The sequence below is a fragment of the Heterocephalus glaber genome, unplaced genomic scaffold (assembly GCF_053883595.1).
Source record: "Heterocephalus glaber isolate CG9 unplaced genomic scaffold, H.glaber_assembly_v1.0 deba00001610, whole genome shotgun sequence".
Taxonomy (NCBI): domain Eukaryota; kingdom Metazoa; phylum Chordata; class Mammalia; order Rodentia; family Bathyergidae; genus Heterocephalus; species Heterocephalus glaber.
The window spans coordinates 39246767-39266971 of record NW_028258381.1 but is presented as its reverse complement, the minus strand read 5'-3'; the positions used below and the strand labels follow the sequence as shown (position 1 = coordinate 39266971).

At 38.7% G+C, this 20205-nt stretch overlaps 1 long non-coding RNA gene across 1 annotated transcript; it reads right to left on the bottom strand.

Annotated features, from left to right (window-relative positions):
• Positions 1–10590: 10590 nt before the first annotated feature.
• Positions 10591–19686, bottom strand: LOC147822717 (uncharacterized). The gene is made up of 3 exons (XR_015445353.1): positions 19517–19686; positions 17040–17100; positions 10591–10994 (listed from the first exon to the last, which is right to left on the bottom strand). It is a non-coding gene; the product is annotated as an uncharacterized LOC147822717 (long non-coding RNA).
• Between the last annotated feature and the right edge of the window lie 519 nt (positions 19687–20205).

Genomic DNA, 20205 nt, shown 5'->3' with positions numbered 1-20205 from the left:
TAACTATTTGCTATCTCCACTCTCTTTTGATTGGAAGTTCAAGAAAAATAACGCAATCTAACCCAACCATTTGGGAAATGTTTAGGAGGAATCCTGTAATTTTCCATACTCTTACAAGTTTTTGAATCCCTGAAGCCTTTTGCTACTAATTTAGCTGCCTAACACTACTCTCTCACTTGTACTTATTATTGTCTCCTTTTAATTCCTAGAGGTATAATATACTATATCCCACCCAAAGAAAAACAAAAACCCTCATACCATACTTTTAATTTTATTTATTTATTTAGGTACCAGGGATTGAACTCAGGACCTTGTGGTTGCGAGGCAGGCACGGTGCCACTGAGCTAAATCCCTGGCCCACTTTTAATTATTTTTAGTAGAGCTAAAATAGCATATTTGAAATAAATTTTAGCAGATTTTTGGTGAAAGATGATAAAGACAGTTTTTACTCTATCTCTGCTGCTTAAGACCCACCAAAACAGGAGTAACAAACAAACAAAAAAACTAAGGAGGGATGCATAATTTTCAATGAAACAAATCAGAAAGCAAAGACTCCATTCACAAATTATGGACACCAACTATAATATCACCCAGCGCTGCAATGTTGACATCAGCAAATACTGCAGTGTTGGATTCAGATCCAAGATCTGCTTGACTGAGCAGGTTACAGGTCTCCTTCAGCATATGGACACATCACTAGTCAGTCATTTGGAAAAAGATAAAATTAGATCCAACATACTTCCCATCATCTAAGAAAATAAATTCCAAGTATATCAAGTACCTAAGTGTAGAAACTAAAACCATAAAGTACTAAAATAAAACATGAATGAATTCCTCTTAACCTAGGTGTAGGTAAAGGCTTCTCATATATAAACTCAAAACCCAGATGCAATAAAAATTTTAAAATGATAAGCTACAAGAAAAAACACTTTTCCATACATACAAAGTCAAAAGACAACTAACACACTTGGCAAATTATTTTCAACGCATATTATATGTAATGAGTTAATATACTTAATATATAAACAACTCTTTAAAATAGAAGGGCAAGTTATTTTTTTAAACCACAATAGAAACATGAATAAAAAACCTAAACAAACAATTCACAGCAAAAGATATAAAAATGGTCCCTAATTGTATAAAAATATGTTTAACCTCACTCAAGATAAATGCAAATTAAAATGATGTTGGGATATCATTTCCCATTTATTAGATTAGCACATCATGCTGTCAAGACTTTAGGGAAATCATAACTCTTCCAGATTATTTATAACAGTGCAAGTTTGTTACGACCCTTATAGAGGAATTTGTCTAACTTGCAAATCTACATAGGCTTGTACCTCTTGACCCAGAAATTCTACTTCTGGAAATTTTCCCTGAAGATACACCTATAACAATATAAACATTAGAAACATCCTAGATTTACATACACAGCAAAGCGATTGAATAACTATTGTGCATCCTCTCAAGGGAGTACAATGCAGCAATAAAAATGGAGATCTCTATGAATCAATTCTAATTGACTTCTAGAATATATTTTTAAGTGAAAAAGGCAAATGCAAAAGAACATCTATTGTGTGCTACCTTTGTGTTAAGAAAAGGGTAAATTAGAAAATATCCACCTATAAACTCATTTGACCAAACAGAAACACTGAAAAGATAAACTAGACACTAATGAGATTGTTTACCTACAGGTTACAATTGAGAATAGTGTGAAGGAGGGACAGAAGGAATAAGAGAGGAAATGACCTGCCTATAAATATGTCTGTTTGTTCAATTCTGATATCGGAGCCATGTTAATATATCATACAGAGGGAAAGAGGGAAGAGAAAGGAGGGAGGAAGGGAAAATGGAAGGGAAGAAACGAAAGGAAGGAAATCAACAAGGATAGAAAGGGATTCTAAAATTGATTACATGTACAGTAAAACCAAACTCAGTCACAATTCAAATGAATAATATAACTACATTGAGGTAGGGGAAAAGAACAAACCCAATTAACTTTTGAAAACAGTGCTTGGACTATATATCCTCAGGCTAAAAACAAAAAGAATACTAAATAAATATTGAATTCTAATTAGTAGTCCTCTTTTTTCTCAGAGACATGAGCTAGTGGTTCTGAACCTACTTTCCAAGCAGCCTAGGACTGAGCAAATAACTATTTATTGTGGATAAAGAGAATGAAGTCTTTTACTATCAAAAAAGGAGTTACAGATATGGGAAGGGGTAAGGTCAGACACTGTGGTTCTGGGGTACTGGGTTAAAACTGGAGGTATTCGTGCGAAGTCATGAGTTTTAGTATAGCTAGATATAGAAATGGATTTAGATTATGAGACTATATATGCACAAATATACATATTTATGAGCGAATATATGTGTACTTGCTAATTTCCCAGTTATGTGTGCTGAGAAAAGTACTGATACCCCACTAGTGCTGAATACACCTTGTGTCCAGAACTTGGTCCTAAATATTGTTCACCAAAAGGAATGAGGGCTCTTCAGAGAAATGGCTGACCCCAGGTAGAAAACTACAATTTAAGGAAAATACAATTTAAGCCTGGATTATCTTATACTGTACAAAGAAATAAAGAAAATGATAGTAAAGAAATGTTCAAAAGAATCGTAGGAATATGTCAAAAGGACACAGCAGTCACCTTGAAGCTGTTCCCACTGGCAAAATTCAGGACGGTTTGAGCATCAAATAATGATGGTAAAGAATTGTAACCTATTGAACCCATGAGTCTACATTAACATAAATAAATAAGTAAATAGGGGAAGGGAAAGTTCTCCCTTTTGTATATTTAGTTTCTTGGTATTTATATATTTATTTTAAAGCAACTTTATTCAGAGAGAATTCATATACCATTTAATTAACCCATTTAAAGTACATATTCCAATAGTTTTAATATACTTGTGCATCCATCACCAGTTCTAATTTTAGAACCTTTTTTGTGGTGCTGGGCATTGAACCTAGGGTCTTGTGCGTGCTAGGCAAGCCACCCTACCACTGAGCTACAACCCCAGCCCCTATTCTAGAACATTTTTGTCAGTTCGCAGGAAATCCTGAACCATTAGCACTCCTGCTTAGGGAGTTCCTTTCAGCCTTAGGCAAACACTAGTCTACTATCTCTCAGTAGATTCAGCTATTCTGAACATAGTATGGTGATGGGTTCATACAGTATGTGATTGTTTGGCATTGCTTCTCTCATTTACTATTTCCAAAGTCCACCTGTATTGCCATGTGTATCACTACTTCATTCATTTTTATTGCCAATATTCAATTGTGTGCACACACCACATTTTCATTTCTCCATTCATCAGTCAATGGACATTTAGATTGTTTCCACTAAACAGCTATTAATAATTTTGTTTCTATGAGTGTATGTATAGTAAAACCTTAGTTTGTGAGCATAATTAATTCCAGAAACATTCTTGTAATCCAAAGCACGTGTGTATCGTGTATAATGTTATGGCTATGTCTAGATGTCTCCTCAAAGCCTCATGCAGTCATAAGTGGGACTTTTCAGAGGTGGCTGGATCTACATTGTGTAATGCTGAAATTGATTCATGGTGCAATGTTAGGATCAGGGGCACTATGATTGAAGGTGTGAGTACTACCTCCCCTAAGTAGCTGGATAAGAGATAAGGGATAGAAAGAGCTGTAGTCATCCTTTGCTTGCTGTGCTACCTTCTGCCGGCCATGAGTTATTTGTTTCTCCTCTGAAATGCCTATGTGCCACCTTGCCTTGGAGCCAGCCAATTATGAACTGAAACCTCTACAAACTGTAAGTTTGTCTCAGCAATGAGAGAAAAGTAATTAAGAAAGATGTCAGAAGGTCGCAAGTCACACAGAACATGCCGAATCAGCCTGCGCCCCGGCAGCAATCCACTGGATACCCACCCAGCCTCGCTCCTCTGGCCTCTTCTCTGTACAGCCACCTGGTTCCACACTACAAAGATGCAGAGGACACCGGACTACCAGACCACTGTACTGGGTAAGTTGGAGTCATCTTCACCTCCCATCAGGACCAGGACTATCTTCAGGAGAAGGGCAGCTAGAACCTGCAATGCAGCTCTGCAGAGTTCAACCCTACAGGAGGACAGGGACCTTAACTTGGGACTTGCAGCCAGAAATCTGCCTGAATCTCATGGGTCTGCAACTAGCTTGCTGAGACTCATTGACTTATATCTGCACACTGCTACCCACGTTGTCTATTGTGACAGCAGAGACATACCCTGAAAGAGGCCCTTCATCTTTTTTTCTTTTTCTTTTTTTAGTACCAGGGATCAAATTCGGGACCTTGTGCTTGCGAGGCAGGCACCGGAACCACTGAGCTAAATCCCCGGCCCTAAGGCCCTTCATCTTCATTGTTATTTTTTATTCCCAAAATTAGTATTATTAGTTTGGTTTTTTTCTCTTTTGTTTTGCTCCTTTTATCTTTAATTTTTTTTCCTACTCTTTGCAAATATTTGTTTTCCTCTCCTTTTTTTCTTTTCTTCTTTCTTTTCTCTTTCCTTTCTCTCTCTCTTACACTCACTCTCTTGCTCTCCCACATTGTTCATCTTCCCTTTTTGTCCCTGTTTTGGCCCTCATTCGGAGTTCTTCTTTATTTTCCTAGTATTCTCTTTTTCCTTCTCACCTGTGTCCTCTGGCCACACTGCTAACCTTCCCCTATCCTTCTTCCCATCTGTCCCTCCCTCCCCAACCCCTTCTAACTCCCCATCCCAAAGGGTAAAGTTGTTATATCGAAGAGTTTATTCACTATATGTTGGGTTGGTCCTCGATCTTGATTTAATTCACACAGCTAAAGGTGATAGATTAATAACTACCACAAAATGTCATTTTTGAAGATGTACTTGATGCAATGGTGTTGCTGATTGTATCACTTGAGCTAAGGTGTTGTTATTGATTTAGTCAATGAACCTTCCTAGTATAAGGAAAATGAGATAGCCTTAGAGTCATTAGAGACTCAAAACTTAAAGACCAGCTATATCTGGAAGACACATCTGAGAAGCAATCATTCCATAAGGGTTCTAATTACAAGCAACAAAGATGCCTACAATAAGCAATTTCAAACCATCAACCCAGGAGTTAAACCAAGGACAGTACCAAAAACAAAAATGAGAAGACATTTAAGCAAGGCACAAACTCAGACTTCCACCCCAGCAAAGGTAAATCCTGGGGGAAATGAGATGGAAAAGTCCCATAACCAACCACCTGGATACCCTGAACTGACAGCACAGGAAGTAACAAAACAGATGAATGAGGCTCTAGAAAAATTCAAAGCAGAAATAATCTCCCAGATATCTACAGAGATGGTGAGCAGAGTGAAAGACATGACTAGAGGATCTAGAACAGAAACAGATAAAAAAAAAATAGATGAGCTCAGAAACATGCTGGAAGTCATGAATACCCAGCATAAGAGAGAAATGGAAACCATGATCGCCCAACAGAAGAAAGAAATGGAATCCATGAAAGAGATTCAAACAGATATTCAGGAGATCAAAAACTCCATTGAAAGTATCCACAGCAGATTAAGGGAATCTGAAGATAGAATATCAGATATAGAAGACAGGATTGTGGTTACAGTCCATGAAAATAGAGATTTCTTAAAAATAGTAAGGGACCACGAGAAATCAATCCAACAACTGCTAGACAATGCAAAGAAGAATAATATAAGATAGGATATACTGATAGGAGTCCATAAAAAAAAACAGGAGAAAGCACAATTGACATTAAAAAAACTGTTCACAGAAGTAATAGTGGAAAACTTCCCAGACAGAGGTAGAGAATTGGACATACAGATAAGTGAGGCATATAGAACTCCAACTAGCCATGATCAAAAAAATCTACATCTAGACATATAATAGTCAAGAGCCCAGAAACCCAACAGAAAAACAAAATCCTACAAGCAGTTAGAGAAAAGAAACAAATCACCTACAAAGGAAAGCCCATCAGAATCACAGCAGACGTCTCAACACAAACCCTCAAATCAAGGAGAGCCTGGAGTCATGCATTTCAAGCCCTAAAAGAAAATAACTTCCAACTTAGACTGTTGTATCCTGCAAAATTATCTTTCAAAATCGATGGGAAAATTAGATACTTCCACAACAAAGAACACCTGAGAAATTTCATGAACACCAAACCAGCACTACAAGCAATTGTAAACAATATCCTAGAAAAAAGCAATGAAGGTCACAACTCCATGAGGCCCAACAGAGGGAAGCCACCAGGCAAGGTAAAAAACTAAAGGGAAAGGGGGGAAAAATAAGAATTAAAAGAGCCAACAAAAGTAAACCATCATGACAAGGATAAATCAATATCTATCAATTATAACCCTCAATGTTAATGGCCTCAATTTACCAATCAAAAGAAATAGACTGACAGAATGGATTGAAAAGGAAAATGCAACAATATGCTGTCATACAAGAAACACACCTAACTCAAAAAGAAACTCATGGACTGAAAGTAAAAGGATGGAAAACAGTTCTCCATGCCACAAGAACCCAGAAGAAAGCAGGGGTAGCAATCTTATTTGCAGACAAAGTAGATTTCAAACCAAAACTAATTAAGAGAGACAAAGATGATCACTACATCCTTGTGAAGGGGACAATCCAAGAGGAAGAGGTGACAATCCTAAATATATATGCACCAAATATGAATGCCCCCAACAATACAAAAAATATTAATAGACACGAAAAACCAAATAAACACTAACATAATCATAGTGGGGGACCTCAATACTCCACTATGACAAACAGACAGATCATCTAGACAAAAAGTTAACAAGGAAATTCTAGAACTGAACCAGGCTATTGAACAAATGGACTTAATAGATGTTTACAGAGTGTTCCACCCCACAAAATTGGAATACACATTCTTTGCAGCTGCACACAGGTCATTCACCAGAACAGACCACATGCTAGCTCATAGGACATGTCTAAGTAAATGTAAAAGAATTGAAGTTACCCCCTGTATATTATCAGACCATAGTGCAATAAAATTGGAGGTCAATAAAATAAGAAACCACAAAACCCCAACAAACACATGGAAACTGAATAACACCCTCTTGAGCAACCTATGGGTGACAGAAGTAATTAAAGAAGAAATTAAACAGTTTCTATAAGTAAATGAAAATGCCAGTACAACATACAGGAATCTATGGGACACAATGAAAGCAGTTCTATGCAGGAAATTCACAGCAGTGACTGCCCGTATTAGGAAAAGAGAAAACTCAGAAAAATAACCTAATGCAGAACCTCAAGCTCCTAGAAAAAAAAGAGCATAATGAATCCACAGCTCATACAAGAGAGGAAATTATAAAGATCAGGGCAGAAATCAATGCAATGGAGACTAAGAGAACAATACAAAAAAAAATCAATGAATCAGAGTTGGTTTTTTGAAAGAATAAATAAAATCAATAAACCTTTAGCCAGCCTTATCAAAAAAATGAAAGAAAAAGCACAAATACATGCAATTAAGAATGAAAAAGGTGAAGTCGCAACAGATCCAACAGAAATCCAGAGGATCATCAATACCTACTTCGAGAACCTCTACTCCAATAAAATGGAAAACACAGAATAAATGGGCAGATTCCTAGATACATACAAATTGCCAAAGTTAAATGAAAAAGATATAGAAATTCTAAACACCCCAATTACAATGAGTGAAATTGAAAATGTAATAAAATATTTACCAGCAAAGAAAAGCCCAGGTCCGGATGGCTTCACTGCTGAATTTTACAAGACATTTCAAGAAGAACTAACGCCATTACTCTTTAAACTCATCAAGGAAATTGAAAGGGAAGTAATATATCCAAATTCATTCCTGGGAGCAAGTGTCACTTTGATTCCAAAACCAGGGAAAGACCCAACCCAAAAAGAGAACTAAAGGCCAATCTCCCTAATGACCATAGATGCAAAAATCCTCAACAAAATACTGGCAAACAGAATACAGAGGATCATCAAGAAGATCATACACCATGACCAAGTTGGATTTATCCCAGGGATGCAAGGATGGTTCAACATCCCTAAATCAATAAATGTAATACATCATAGTAACAGAGTCAAGGACAAAAACCATATGATCATCTCAATAGATGCAGAAAAAGCATTCGACAAAATCCAGCACCCATTCATGATAAAAACCCTACAGAAAATTGGAATAGAAGGTCTTTATCTTAACCTGATTAAGGCTATCTACGAAAAACCAACAGCCAGCATCACGCTAAATGGTCAAAAACTGAAAACTTTCATGCTAAAATCAGGAACAAGACAAGAATGCCCACTACCACCACTCCTGTTCAATATAGTTCTGGAAACATTAGCCACAGCAATTAGAAAAGAGAAAGAAATAAAAGGAATAAAGATAGGAAAGAAGAAGTTAATCTGTCATTATTTGCTGACGATATGATACTTTACATAGAAGACCAAAAAAACTCCACCAGAAGACTTCTAGACTTAATAGACAGATTCAGTAGAGTAGCTGGATACAAGGTCAACACTCAAAAAACAATAGCCTTCGTGTACACAAATAACAGACTCACTGAGAGAGAAATTAGGGAAACAATTCCTTTTACAATAGCATCTAAAAAAATGAAATATCTAGGAATCAATCTAACAAAGGAAGCAAAAGACCTCTGCACAAAAACTACAGCCCTCTGAAAGAAGAGATAGAAGAGGATACAAGAAAATGGAAAGACATCCCTTGCTCCTGGGTAGGAAGAACCAATATAGTGAAAATGGCCATACTTCCGAAACTGCTATATAGATTCAATGCAATGCCAATCGAAATTCCAACAATATACTTCACAGAACTAGAGAAAACAATCCAAAAATTCATTTGGAACCAGAAGAGACCTAGAATAGCTAAAGCAATTCTAAGCAACAGAGACATGGCTGGGGGTATCACAATCCCCAACTTGAAACTATACTACAAAGCTACTGTGATAAAAAAATCAGCATGGTACTGGCAAAGGAACAGACCTGAGGAGGATCAGTGGAATAGATTAGAAGATGCAGAAACAACTCCAGACATGCTCAGCCACCTCATCTTTGACAAAGGAGCCAGCCACCATCATTGGAGGAAAGATAGCCTATTTAATAAATGGTGTTGGAAAAACTGGATTTCAACCTGCCAAAGATTTAAACTACACCCATACCTATCACTGGGCACTAAACTAAGATTGAAGTGGATTAAAGATCTAAATATTAAGACAGAAATGCTAAACTTGCTGGAAGATAAGTTAGATAGAATTCTTGATGACATTAGCATAGGAAAAGACTTCATGAACAAAACCCCAGCAGCACAGGAACTAGCAGAAAGAATCAATAATTGGGATCTCATCTTATTAAAAAGCTTCTGCACTGCAAAAGAAACCACCAACAGAGCTAACAGACAACCTACAATATGGGAAAAAATTTTTAGTAGCTGTACCTCAGACAAAGGACTACTATCTAGAATATATAAAGAATTGAAAAAAATCAGACTCCCTAAATTCAAAGACCCAATTCAAAAATGGGCATCTGAAATGAACAGAAATTTCTCAGACAAAGAAGTAAAAGCAGCAAATAAATATATGAAAAAATGTTCAACATCACTGGTCATTCGAGAGATGCAGATGGAAACAACACTGAGATTCCACCTCACCCCAGAAAGAATGACTGCTATCAAGAAATCAACCAATAACAAATGCTGGTGGGGGTGTGAGGAGAAAGGAACCCTTCTCCATTGTTGGTGGGAGTGCAGACTGGCGCAACCACTGTGGAAGTCAGTGTGGAGATACCTCAAAGAACTAGGGCTAGAGGTCCCATTTGACCCTGCTATTCCCCTGCTGGGTATCTTCCCAAAAGAATTAAAAGAATCATACCACAGTGATATATGTGCACCCATGTTCGTATTAGCACAGTTTGTAATAGCTAAAGCTTGGAAGCAGCCCAAGTGCCCATCAACTGGAAACTGTGGTTTTTTAATAAAATGGAGTACTACTCAGCCATAAAGAATGAGAAACTAGAGACATTTATAGTTAAATGGATGCATATCGAGGCCATACTCTGAAGTGAAATAAATAGAACACACATGTGTAAATACCAAATAGATTCTCTAGTGTGAGAAACTGAATGTGTAAATAAGGATTAAAATGATTTAAATGAATAATTGATAATTTGAAATAGGAAGAAAAGGTCCAAAGGTGTAGGGGTGATGGGAGAGGAAGGGGAAAGGAAAGAAGGGAAAGGAAAAACTACGAGAAGAGAAAAAAATGGAAATGAAATCTATGTAAATAGGGAAGGGCGGAGGGGGTGAAGGGCTCACAGGTAATGGGGGAAAAAAAAGAACCAAGATGTATCATGTACAGGTACAAACACCCAATGATAAATGTAAACGTATTCTATACCTAAAATGTACCAATAAAAGAACTAAAAAAAAAAAAGAAAGATGTCAAAGAGAATTTCCCCATATGAAATAATGGAAACTCAGAAATTTGTTCCACCACCCAAAAATATTCAGATAAAAATGATTACAATACTGTAATGTGATACAAAATAATAAAGAAAATGCAAAATACAAAGAAAAATAAACAAATTAACCTGCACTTACCTTTGAAAACCTTCACGGCTGGTGAGAGAGACAAGAGAGAAAAGTGTTATCGTGTAGGAGGACTTTCACTATCACTAATGGAATCACTGCTGTCTATTGGCTCAATGGAATCTTTTCACGCAACTTTAACAAAGAATCTATCCAATGACACTTGCTTTTGACTCTTTTTTGAGGATTTCGTGGAAATGTGACATTACATTGTCATTAAATAATTCATTGTTACGCTGCTACAGCTTTATTCAGTGGTGTTTTTCTATAAAATTTTGCACTGTTTCCCACATTTTACACATCTCTCTAATCGCATTTGAAGTGAGAGAGTCCACTGCCTTTTTCTCCTCCTCCTCTGCAGATGGAATCCACTCCATAACCTCTTGCTTTTGGAAGATGATCACCCACAATCCTGCAGTGAGAAAGAGGAAAAAGAGAGGGATGGAGGGAGGAAGAGAGAAAAAAGAGAGCGAGGGAGAGAGACACCTTTGACTCAGTTGTGATCATGTGATGCTTGGCATCATGAACTACTCATGTTGCATCTACTCATAAGACATCGCTCACTTATCAAGCTAAAATTTAAGGGTTTTTTTTTTTTGGTACCGGGGATCGAACTCAGGACCTTGTGCTTGTGAGGTGGGTGGCAGAACCACTGAGCTAAGTCCCCGGCCTATCAAGCTAAAATTTATTAGAAATGTTTTCTCATCTTGCAGAATAAGCTATTTGCAATCCAAGGTTTTCTTATACACATTTTTATAGAGATACATGTTTTAATTTATAGTGGGTGGATTTCTGTAGGAGCAGCTGTGCTGGGTCATATGATAACTTTATACTTAACATTTTGAGAAATTATCAACTTACTTCCCACAGCAGCTTCACCATTTTTACATTTTGCATTTAACATTTCTGTAAGCAACGTGAGTATTCCAGTCTCTCCTCATCTGGTTATTATCTGTCTAATGAGGTATGAATTAGCATGTCATTGTGGTTTTAATTTGCATTCACTCATAACTAATGAGGTTGAGCATCTTTTCATGCACTTGTTGGCCACTTGCATGTCTTCATTGCAGAAATATCTGCCAAGATCCTTTGCCTATTTTTATTTAGTTATTTATATTTTCACTGTTGAGTTACAGGAGTTCTTTACGTATTCTGGGTACAAGTCTTTTATCAGATAGATAACCAAGTATTTTCCCCTATTCCATGGGTTGTCTTCTCACTCTCTTGATGACATCACTTGAAGCACAACAGTTTTAACCTTGAGGAACCCCAGTTGTGTGTATTTTCTTTTGTTACTTGTGCCTTTGCTGTCGTGTCTAAGAAACCATTGCAAAGCCAAGGCTGGTAGATTTATTTTGTATTTTCTTTTAATACCTATTGTCCCAGCTGATACAGTGTTAACTCACACAGCTTTAGCTTTGTTCCGTTTTGATTGTTTTGAATATGGCGTGACATAGGGATCCAGCTTTATTCTTTGCGTATGGATATTCCAGTTGTTCTTGCACCATTTACTGAAATGATTATCTTTTACTCCAATGAACTGTCATGGCTACTCCATGAAAAATTGAGTGTCTGTAAATTTTAAAGTTTACTTCTAGACTCTTAATTCTATTCTATTGATCTATGTTCTCATGCCAGTACCACATACTATCTTGATTAATATAGCTTTGAATTGTTTTAAATTTAAAAATGTGAGTCACCCAATATTCCTCTTTTTCAAGACTGTTTTTCACTTCTCTAGATCCTTTCCACCTTCTATAAATTTTAGGATTCAGCTTGTTAATTTCTGCAAAAAACATATTCAGTTGGGATTATGAGAGGGATTGTACTGAAGCTATAGATCAATTTTGAGGTATTATCTTCTTTTTTACCTCTTTCTCCTTGTACTTCTCCTTCCTCCTTCTCCTCCTCTACCTCCCCTTCTACCTTCTGCTCCCCTTCCCCTTCTTCTTCCTCCTCCTCCTCCTCCTCCTCTTCTTCATCATGGGAACTGAACCCAGGGCCTTTGCACTAAGCTACATCACCAATCCATTTTGTATTTTTTTGAGACAGGGTCTCATTAGCCTCTAAGTTGTCCAGACTGGGCTTTGAACTTATAATCCTACTGCCTCAGCCTCCCAGAGTGCTGTGATTACAGTTGTGCACTCTCCTGCCCAGCTAATAATATTGTCTTCAGACACATAAACAGCAATGTCTTTTCAGTTTTTCAGATTTTCTCTAATTTCCCAAAGCTCTTACTACACCATGCCAACTAATAATTGCAGAAGAAATGACAGGGGCATACCACTTTCCAGTCCTCCTTCTGTCTCTCTTAGACAGAAGTTTTCTTTCAATAATTTTTTCTTACTCTTAAAAAAAAAAGAAATGATAATAGAAGATCACCTCTTAGCAACTATCCTAGAAATGATTGATTTGAATAAAACTGGGTGCTAAAAGTAGTGGGTAAAAGTTTGCATAACAGATAAATTTATATAGTCTCATAGTATCACCTTAAAGATAGTTTTCAGTTACAAAGGCTGAGCTAGCCTTGCCAGAACAAGGTTCCAAGTTCAATCCCTGGTACCAAATAAATAAATAAATAAATAAATAAATAAATAAATAAATAAATAAAATAAAAAAGGCTGAGCTAGTACCTTTACAGTAGAGAAACATTATAGGCACCATCTTAATCCTTCTCACTGAATCCAGACCAGAATTCTTTGATAGAAAAACAAACAAACAAACTAGTGTTAACTCCTGTATGGCTTGTATCTAGATGTCCCCCCAAAGCCTCATGTGGTCATAGGTGTGGTGTTTCAAAGGTGGCTGGATTAGGGTGTGTGGAGGTAAATTAAGGGTGTGATACTGGGATTAGGGCATGGGTAATGGAAGCCCCACCCTGAATGTGGGTGGTGCCAATCAATAGGCTTGTAGCCTGGATGGGATATTAAAGGAGAGAGGGAAGGCAGGCTTGCTACTGCTGCTGCTTGATGTTTTCTGCCTTCTGCCTGCCTGCTGTGGACTGTTTCTCCTCTGTGATGCCCCTCTGCCATGCAACCCTGCCTTGGAGCCAGATGACTATGGACTGAAACCTCTACAAACTGTGAGCTGAAATAAACCTTTCCTCCTTTAACTAGTGAGTGCTGGATATTTTGTTGGAGCAACGAGAAAACTAACCAAGATAACCCCATTTTACAGATGAGGCAACTATTGCTTATAGAGACAAAATAACTCCCACCAGATTACATAAGACAGAAAATTGGTGAAGTTTTTCTGACTCCAAAACCTGTTGTTCTTAATTGCAATGTTATACTGAAAATTTTACTCTTGACAACAAATCTATTGAGTCAATAATTCATTTAAGTGGAGAAATGTCAATATTTTTCTGAATGAAAGTCTCTTGTGTATCAGTAGATGTCACATATAATGGCTGTCTATGTAAATGTCTTCCTTGGATTCTTTGCCAGGAAAAGAATATCTCTCTTGAGAAATTTGTCTGCATTGTTTTATCAGACAACAGGAATTATACAACCCATTGTCCCTGGAACTTAAGCCAAAATCAGTTTTCAAAGAGTAACTTATTAAGGTGCCTGGCAAATCTATTTCTACTTTGGGGAGCTGTATTGTGTTTTTAATGTTCTGTGTACATTGTGTCTAATTTTATAAACAACCTCAAATTCTACATGGACGTCAGCAGGGCATAAAGAACAAAGCAATTGATGCAAATGTGCTAAACCTCACTGAAGGGAACATCACCATATTCGATGGGTGAAGAGTATGGTCTGTAGATCTTAACAAAACTTCTTTTTTAAAGTAAATTAATTCATGAGGCTTAAACAGAGGAAGGAGAGCAAGTGGGTTATGGAGCTGCTGAAGATGCTCTTCTGCCCCGGGGAGGGCAGGCAGTGGCCTCTGAGGGCTCAGGGCGGGTCATTGTAAGTGGGAGAGATCATCAACTGGCCGAGTGTGAAGGCTGAGCACTGTGTACCAGGCTTGGAAAGAGAACTATCTGGCCTGTGGGCTCAGGTCATGAAACCTTGAAGAAAAGTCTGGATGTGGTGAAGCCGGGAGCTCACAGGACTTTGAAGTAGCTGCCTGGTGAAAAGCAAATGAGCAACTGCGCTTTTAACGATAAGACAGGGAGAAGCAAACAGTTAATCAAGAAGACATGCCATTCCTCTCCCTAAGATAAGGAAACAGGATGTGCAAGCAAACCGAACAATATCTACACAGTAACTAAACTCCACCCCATCCAGAGACCCCTGCCCCTTTTGAAAAAAAAACATAAATAATTAACAGAGCTCCTTTGAGACCTCATAAAAGTAATATGTGTCCTTTATTTGAGGCTGGCCTGTCTGTGGAGTAGACACCTTTGCTGCCCTTTCTGGGGCCACTCTGCCTAGGGAGTGGCCTGCTTTGCTTCTTAACTAAGCTACTCTGGCTACAGAGGAGCCTGCTGTACTTCTTTTCTGTAGTCAACTTTCATTTTTATTTTTGCGTTAGAAGTAGTCCATGGCTGATTCCACCGTACAGAGACGAGAGCCTACTCTGGCCGTCACTCTGGAAGGAGAGATTCCTCACATGTCAGGCTGAGACAGGAAGTAAGGCTCCAAACTGGGGACTGCAAACTTCCATCTGTCATGGCACATTCAGGCCACAGGTTGTTTTTTCTGGTACACACAGAGGTTTGACAGATTTTTAAATTTGTTTCCATTAGACATTGGGAAATTCACCTTTTCCAATTTATCTGGAAAAAACTGGAAAACTTGTCCTGTGACACATTGTACTAGACAAGGGCCACCTAGAGTAGAGAAGCAGCCACAAGTATATATATTCTCTCCAGTCGATCTCTGTGTGTCTTCCACTCCTCTGCTCACTTTCTGCCCAGTCCCCATGGGCTGTGAGTCTGTGGCTGTAGCTTAGAAAGGGGAGAGCTGTTGACATTTTGTGAAGAATGGAGGGATACACAGATGGTTTATGTGCTGATGCTTAGGATGGGTTGAAGGGGCGAGACAGGATTGGAAGCAGGGGGATTAAGTAGGAAGCCAGAAATAAGCAGTAAGAATGAGGGTGGAAAGAAAAGTATTTGGGAAAACCAATTCTCAGGATCCTGTAAGTGATTGAAATCAGGAGATGGAAATTTCCCAGTGCAGGAAACAGTCTCTGAGTCACTGGGGGGAAGCTAGTTTCAGTTCTTTTGCTAGGCACTTAGCAAAGTAGGGGAGGGCAAGTACAGTGTGCCAGCAGCCTTCCATTGTGCAAAGGTCAGTACTTGTCCAGCACCTCCCTTCTCATTCTCTTGGATGTATCAAGGGACCAGACTCCTGCTGTCCCTCCCCTCCAATACACTCCACCTGCAAGGCTAAGATACAGACTCAGCCCCAGTGTGTCATTCTGCCTTTGTCTCAATGAATTGTCACATCCAGTAACTGCTGGTTGATTCAACCCCGTCTGCATCTTGTACTTTAACAAACGTCTGCTGTCCTTGTCCTGGAATGGCATACCCTGGGTCTGCTGGAGAAGGGAGTCTCTGGTACATTCTGCTTATCCATTTCTGAAAAAAATATGATTTCACAGTAGCTCTTTCTCTATTGCCCTTATTTATTTTTTTTTTCGAAGTAGACAGATCAGAGTTCTGTTTCTGCCTGGGATGTAAAAAGCCAGAAAGGTTCCTCCTATGCCAACAACAAGAAATATAACTTTTCTTGAAACCATCACCAAAGCTGAGGTTGTGAGGCAAACAAGTGGTCTGAAATCTAAGGAAAGGTGGGTCTTTCCAAGGAAAAATGGGAGGCAAACACCAAATCAGTGCTGGCAGAACAGGAAGAAAAAACTCCAGGTGCCATACATATGGGTAAGAAGAATTCAGGTAAAAAATTTTAAATTTCTAAAGGCCAAAGGAGGACGAGTGTGAAGGTGTAGAACTCCCACTGACAAGCTTCTCTGTAGGTGTCTCCACTGGGAGCTCACCCAAAAGGTAAGATTATGGAAGAACCAGAGTGAACCTCCCTTGCATGCAGATCCAGAGGTGGGGAGGAGAAACTGCTACAGGAGAGGCACCCACCCTCGAGCTCTTTGGAAGAAAGGCCTTAAACTGCTGTGTGATGGACAGACAGCTGGATTACCCCTGAACACAGGCAAAGACACTGCAGGAGGGAGAAGCCTGAGCAGAAAACCAGGCTGGACCCAGACTCTTATCAATCCCGTTAGAGATCTCCTTTTGCTGGTTAAGAGCCGGATAATTTCTCCCTCACAAGACCCACCAGGAATACAAGACTGAGTTTGGCCACATAGGAAGGAGGGCAGATTCTGAGCAAGTCCCATTGCCAAGATCAGGGGAAATAAGGCCTGCCTAAGGTGGAGGCTGGACTAGGAAAACAGAACACACTTGGCCTACCATTGTCTTGATCTTTTTTTCATTTTATAACAAAATACCCTGATGCTGAGAAATATATGAAGAGAAGTTTATTTAACTCACGGTTTTGGAGGTGAAACGGAGAACATCTTTGTCCATCAGTGTCTCAGTCAGTTTCTCAATGCTACAACAAAATACCATGGTGCTGGGTTATGGTAAAGCAAAGAGATTTATGTAACACGGGTCTAGAGGCCCAAAGCATTAAACCAACACTTGTTTCACTGGTGGGCGCTCTCTTGGCTACATTACATCATGGCAGTAGCATATGTGAAATGGAGAGATTACATAGCAAGACAGGAAGCCAGACAAAGGAAGAGGCAGTCTGGCTCTCTTATAACAACCTGTCTTGAGAGAACCAACTGGTGTCCCACAGGAACTGTGTTAATCCCTTCTGAGGGCACATCCCCAGTGACCCAGTGTCCTCCCACTAGGTTCCACCTCTTAAAAGTCCCACTGCTTCTTAATAGCATCACAACGAGGATCAAGCTTCTGACACACGGATCCCTGAGGGATACATTCAAACCATAACTAAACCACCACAATCAGTACCAGGCTCCGAAACACCCACTAGATGATAGCCATTGTCCATTTCAGCAGGAGAGGCAAATACATAACCTCCAGCACCCCAGGTACCACCCTGTGCCCAGGGTGCCTCCAGAAAAGATTGAAGCTAGTAGTTCTTGATGGTAAATATAACAACAAAACCCAAACTCAGTATTATTTCTAAGTAGATTGACTCAAACCTTACACTATCATCTTAGTAAAACAAAAGGTTTGCCATCATAAGTATTTCTTTCAGTCTCTACTGTTCTATATGTCATATCTGTCATTCAATCAAAAATAGCAAGACACTAAAAAAACACGTGCAAACCTCTGACCACCAAGATATAAGTCAATAACCCCAGCATTCTGGGAGGCTGAGGCAGGAGGATTGCAAGCTCAAGCCAGACTTGGAAATTTAGCAAGTTAGTGAGACCCTGTCTGAAAAAGGAAAAATAAAAAAGTGCTAGGGATGTAGCTCAGTGTGTGGCCCTGGGTTCAATTGCCAGTGCAGAGACAGAAAGAGAGAGAGAGAGAGAGAGAGAGAGAGCCACACTCAGAAGTGACTGAAATCTTAGAACCATGAGAGAGAGACCTGAAAGTAAGTGTGACAGTGTGTTAAAGAGCCTAGTGGAAAGGGTGTCTAACGGTCATGAACAGACAGGAAACTTTAGCAAAGAAGTGGAATCTATCAGAAAGAGTTAACTGTAGATGTTAGAAAAATTTAAACATAATAACAGAGAGAAATAATTCCTTCACTCAACACTCAGAAAGAATTTCTTCACTTCAACACTCAGTGGCGAATACTCAACACTGCTTAGAAAGAACAGTGAGCTTTGAGGAGGTCTGTGGAAATTATTCAAATGAAGAGTGAAAAATAAATTTAGCATAGACTCTCCAATAGATGTGGGACTATATTCCGTGGTCTAACATAGGTGGAATTGGAATCCCAGAAGGCGAAAAGAGAGAAAATGAAGCAGAATAAATAATATGGAGATAATGAACAATAATTTTCTAAAAATAAATAACATTGAATTATGGATCCAAAAAGATCAGAGGACTACACTAGAATACATAGCTCTTCATCAGTGTACTAACAAACCCAACATTGTGACACATCCTATTCAAACAGCTAAAGACCAGTTAAACAGAATATCTCGATGACAGCCGGAGGAACACAGGCACATTGCACACAGAGGCATAAATATAATGATAGTGAAAGACTTTTCATCAGAAAGTACGCATGCCACAAGAGAGCGATGTCTTCAATCCATTAAAAGAAAAAAACCCTGTCATCCCAGAATTCTGTCTCACAAAATAACCATGAAATAAAGACTTCCAGGCAAACAAAAGTGGAAAGAATTCATGATCTATAATCTGTAATATGAGACCTGTTAAAGACAATTCTTCAGACAGAAGAACATGACACCAGACAGAAATGTAAATCTGCACAACGAAATTAATACCTCCAAGAATATTTAAAAAGAAAGTAAATGTTTTTCTTACTTCATATTTGTCTAAGAGATTGATTGTATAAAGTATAAATAGTTGCAATGCATTATAATTAAGGACTTGTATATAGAAGATATAAAACATTCAAGAAAACAACCTAATTTTTAAAGTGGGCAAATGATTTGAGTGGATATCTTCCCAAAGAAAATATCCAGATGGCAAATAAGCACAATAAACAATGCTCAACCTCGTTAGTCATTAGGGAAATATAAATGTAGGCCACAATGAGATACCATTGCACACCTATTAGAATGGCTGAAAACAAACAAAAACCTGACAATACCAAATGCCTATGAGGCAGGAAAAACAAACCCTACTGCAGTGTTGCAGCAATACCAAGTGAGGCCACCACTTTGGAAATGTATATATGTACGTATATATTTTGAGAGGCTGGCCTTGAACTAACCTCAGCCTGCCAAATGCTGGAATTACAGGCATGCACCACCATAAGCAGCAGTAATTTCTTATAAAGTTTAACATGTACTCACCATATGACCCGCACATCCCACTCCTAAGGATTGACCTGAGAGAAATGAAAACTTATGTTTTCATAAAATTTGAACACGAATAATTATGCTGCTTTACTCGTAATCACAAAACTATATTGAAAGCTATCCAGATGGCTTCAGCTGGGGAAGGGATAGGCAAACTGCAGTTCATGCAGACCATGGAACACTGCTCAGCAATAAAAAGGAATTAACTATTGAGATGCATGAGAAAATTAGGTCTCAAATGGATTATTGATTGAAAGAAGTGAGGCTCCAAATGCTGCATACTGTATGATTCCATTTAAATGACATTCTAGAAAGGGCAGAATTACAGGGATCAAACACAGATCCAGGATGGCAGAGGTAAGAGGTGGGTAGTGGGCCTGACTGTTTGGAGGGCACGGGGAATTTTGGGGGTGGTTATATGGTTATGTGACCCTATGCCTTGGTTAGAACTCACAGATCCATAGACAAAAAGAATGATGCTCCGCGTAAAGTAGACCTCAATTAGGAGAAGACAAATCAGGCACAGTTCTCTTCAGTCTTGGGTTTCACACTATGGAAAAGCTGCCAGGCTATGACATAATGGTACCAAGTCCTCCTGTAGGGACTCTGTGACATTCTGCACAGTAAGAGGCTACACCCAAAACAGTTCAGCCAGTATACACAGGGCACCGGCCATGGGGAGG